General features: G+C 34.8%; 1 long non-coding RNA gene across 2 annotated transcripts; it reads left to right on the plus strand.

The window, feature by feature from the left end:
• The first annotated feature begins 338 nt into the window (after positions 1-338).
• LOC110918477 lies at positions 339-3789 on the plus strand. 2 transcript variants are annotated; one of them, XR_002581351.2, is made up of 4 exons: positions 339-808; positions 2912-2982; positions 3124-3157; positions 3466-3789. It is a non-coding gene; the product is annotated as an uncharacterized LOC110918477 (long non-coding RNA). The 2 variants fall into 2 exon arrangements; XR_002581350.2 differs by lacking the exon at positions 3124-3157 and having other exon boundaries at positions 342-808.
• The last annotated feature ends 799 nt before the right edge of the window (positions 3790-4588 follow it).

The following is a 4588-nucleotide window of genomic DNA, read 5'->3' on the forward strand; positions in this document are numbered from 1 at the left end:
AAGAGCTTTGTATGTATAACTAAGGTGTACAAAATACGTAATGAAAAAACCATGTTAGAAGGCTGAAAAATCGAAAAAACGGATATGGGTGTCGGAAAATGGTCGGAAATTTCCGACCACTTACCGACGAAACATAACATTTGGTCGGAAAGTTGTCGGTAATTTCCGACCAATTTCCAACTAAAACATCTATTTTTTTTCATATTTAATTATGCGGAGGTGTATATTTATATATAAATGTGTTTCTTGTCTCTATATGTAAATGTGTTTCTTGTTTCTAAACCCACAAACTTTGTTTTAGATTCGTATCGTGTTTTCGGGTTGTGTTAGAAATTCACACATCTAATGAGAAAGAACAGGTTCGTTTACATGACACACACCAACTTACCCACTCAAACCCTATCTATTTAATCAACCTTATCTCTTCCCCTTATTCATCTCCACAAAATTCAAAACCCTAGCCCCCATTTAGTTTTCCCTCAACACACACAATCTGGACATCTAGAGAAAGCTTGAGAGTTGAAAGAAAGAGAGAGAGGCAAGATGCAGTGATGACGTCCGGCCGGCCACCTGGTCACGACGGCGCAGGGGAGGCAACTGTGGGTGCGGGTGCGGCCGGGGTTTAAGGTGACAACTGTGTGGTACTCAGCGGCTCGCGGAGGAGCGACGGCGGCGGTGCCGCCAAACTCGAGGGGATGCACGACCACTGCAGTGGCGGTATTTGGTGCGGTGGTGTATTGAACACCGATTTGATATCTAAACGCACAAGGTTGGACACCGATTTGAAGAAACCCTAACCTAATTGCAGGTTTGTTCGTATATTTGTTCTTGATCTTGTTTCAGTTCTTGTTCTTGTTTAAATTATGCTATAGAATCTGTTATTTTTTTGATCTTGTTTTCTACATTGGAAGTTAATGTTGGTACTTGGATTTGTGGTCTATTTGATAGGAGTTTTAGAATTGTTGTTTTGGTTAGGCGTTTTGGAATAGTTTTAGAATTGTTGTTTTGGTTAGGGTTACATGGATTTGCGATTTATTTGGTGGAGGTTTTAGAATTGGTGTTTGGTTAGGGGTTTTAGAATGGGTCCCTAACTTTCTCATGTAGATAGGAACTACAGGCCACCCTCACCCTCTTATCGTCCACTTGATTTAAAGCAAAACTATGTTGCTGCTGCAGGTTTAGATCTTCAATTGACCCTGAGCTCCAACTCCATCATATAAACAATTTTTGCTCGATCACCACCTCGGATCATGGCCATACGCATGTAAATTAATATTCAAACATTTCTTTTTTAATGAAGAGATCAGAGCATCATAAATATATTTACTGGAGTATTTTTTTTTTTCAATTTCCCTTCTTAGGCCATCCGTAGTCATAAAGCCCTTTGTGGGGCGTTATGCGACACGTGTCGTGCCACGTCACACAGGGGCGTTATATCACTAGAGCCCGTAGTCATAAAGCCCCTACCCATCAATACCTAATTATTAATTTTCGTTTTTATTAATTAATTATAAAAACCTTGCTTTCTTTTGATTGGTCCAAACTTTGAAAACAACCCCTATCACCGGCGTTATATATATGGCGCCACCCAACTTTTTTTGTCTCATAAAGCCCCTCGTAATGGTGTTTGGGGCTTTATAGGGGCATATAACGCCCCACTACACATGCTCTTATCTATTAGTTTATTTTTGTATCATGGCCGCCAACCTATTATTTTGTATAGTGCAAGAAAGATATATTTATATTAGTATCATTTATGTTGCTTGATCACTAGGGTTTCTTTGGAAGAGAACCGAAGATTAGGGAACCTTTCTTTTCATGACCTTTTGTTTATTGATTATTCTATTTTAAATTATTTCTTCAGAAGTTACATACTCGATCTTATATGTTTTATTTAGTTTTCTCTAGCAATCCAAGAGTTGATTAAGTGTGACAACAATTTATTCTTGTATCACCTTGACACCTTCTAGGTAACTATGTATTAAGATAATAAATATAATAGAAATATAAAAGTAGTAGGTGAAAAATAATAGTTACTACGTCGAAACCAAACAACATTTTTCTTCTCCTAGAATTAATTATTTTTCTTCTCATTATATATATTGTTTTCTTGATATTTAAAACTAATAGTAATAGTAATTCCACATGAAAGATAGAAAATTATATAAACAAGTTAATTGGTTAACAGTCAACACACGAAGCTAGTTTACATTTCAATATTGTTTTTAAACCTTAATACTTAATTGTAATATTATCGACGCAATAAGTTGTGAATGTAAAAGTTTTCAACATGTCTTTGTGATTGTTCTTGATTCTATTTCTATTAGAAGTGGTGATATTAAAAAGTGATTTTGCATCTCTTATCAAAATAACTTTCAAAACATCGAATTGAGACACAAAACCGTACTGATTGAGTTTTCTAACATAGTAGGTATATATGTTTGACAAATATTTGTTAAGTATATATTTGTCATCAGTCAAAATTATATAATGGTTAGTTCTTGATCATATCAAATGTTAAGAATACAAACAATAAGAAATTGGTAATTTGTAGCTTAACTATATTCGGATATAACTAAACGAAGAAACGGTAAAATAAAGGGGTTTCAATGATGATAGATTTGCCAAAAGTGTATCAACGTAAGTGGGAACCGTTGGTAACGAACATATTGACATATCACCGATATAATTTTGAACAAGATTACCAATGGGAGTTACCTCTTCCTCGGTTCCGGTTTTTATTTTGCTCTTTGATTTTGCAATACATGATTATGTGATTCGTTTTATGTGTTGCGTGATGACGTTTAGTTTTTTTGGCGACAATCTCCCGTGATGACGTTTAGTTTTTTTTACTAAGACAATGCAGACAGTCTCAAGTTACTGTTAAGTTGTGTTGTTTCTTTTGTTTCAGTTTGGAGACAACGAGGCATGTTTCAAGGATGACTATTACTCCAAGGAGGAGTTAAATACATCATCTATCTGGTGGGTTAATTACACTTCATTTATGTTAGTTTCTGTAATATTCTAATGATACGTGGCTTATGATGACATTATCATTGCAGTTCTTTAAAACACTTTCTTGTCATCATAGATGCAATGTGATAATTCTTATTTCTTGACCAGGTGAAGGTGTCCACTGAATTTGAATATGTAGGAGGTATGATATTATCATATTATTAAGGCTATATACAGTAATTTTTATTTAGAAGGTTGAGTGTAATCTAATTATGTGGTCAATAAAAAGGAAAATCGATAAAATGCGTTTTTTCGTTTTACATTATATCAATTAGAAAGTAATCGTGACAAATAATTTTTTTTAAATAAAAGTCATCCTTAGATCCTACAGATAGGTTTGTTAATTATATAATTGGATTAACATATTATGTCAAACGGGTTGCATCGCATGGCTTTCCTACTAGTGTGTATATATATAGTTTTTTTACTAATATTATGTATGCTGTTTAGGTGTGGAACTTGCAATCCCAAGTAGAAAAGTTAAATAAATGATTCAAAGAGGCGCAACAATCCCACACGGAAGTGTTGCAAAACCGAGTCGAAGAGCTGCAACACAAATGAGAGAAGATATGAAACGACAAATAACCGAGTTGATGAAGCAGTTTGGTAATCCTAGCAATCCTCCACCATAGTTTAGTTTTGTTTGTTGTCTTTTGCGGTTGAACTTGTAATTTAATAACCGTGGCATATTTTGTTGTTGAACCTACAATTTGACAACCGTTTTGTATTGTGTATGAACTTTCAGTTCTATAATCGTGTCGCATTTAGGATTTTTATTGGATTTTTTTCTGTATTTTTAGTAGAAAAAATCTGGATTTTTTAGTTTTTTTTTATTATAATGTTTTTAGTCGGAAATTGGTAGGAAGAGAAATTAGAAAATCTGGTCGGAAAACCGTGGAAAGGTTATGGTCGGAAAACAGTAGGAACATGTTTGTCGGAAAACAGTAGGTACACGGTGGTCGGAAAGCTGTAGGAACCTTTTGGTCGGAAAACAGTAGGAACATGTTTGTCGGAAAACAGTAGGTACACGGTGGTCGGAAAGCTGTAGGAACCTTTTGGTCGGAAAATAGTAGGAAAATGGTGGTCGGAAAACAGTAGGAAAACGGCGGTCGGAAAGTTGTAGGAAAATTATGGTCGGAACTTTGTCGGAAATAGTAACTTCTTTTTTTTGTCGGAAATTTGTCGCAAATTTAGTCGGATACTTGTCGGAAATCTTTTCCTACAAGGCTTTTTCCGACAAACCTATTTTTGTCGGAAACTGGTCGGAAACGCCGTTTTCCGACAGTTTTCCGACAAAAACCTTGGTCGGAAGCAAGGCAGTTTTTTAGTAGTGATTATTATGAAATAGATAAAACAAATTAACAAAAATAGTGTGGCAAAAATGATCAAATTATCAAACCTGCTTGCTAAGTTAATAGTGTGATTCTTCTAGCAAGCCCTTATTTTTGTTTAGACTAGTCACTTTAGCTTGTTAATTGGACCTTTTTTTAAAAACTTTTAAACACGTCCTTATTTAAAAAAACTTTGGGTCTTTTACTAGGCCCTAATTAATACAAACATTCAGAATTTTTTT

This window comes from Helianthus annuus, chromosome 16 (assembly GCF_002127325.2).
Source record: "Helianthus annuus cultivar XRQ/B chromosome 16, HanXRQr2.0-SUNRISE, whole genome shotgun sequence".
Lineage (NCBI taxonomy): Eukaryota > Viridiplantae > Streptophyta > Magnoliopsida > Asterales > Asteraceae > Helianthus > Helianthus annuus.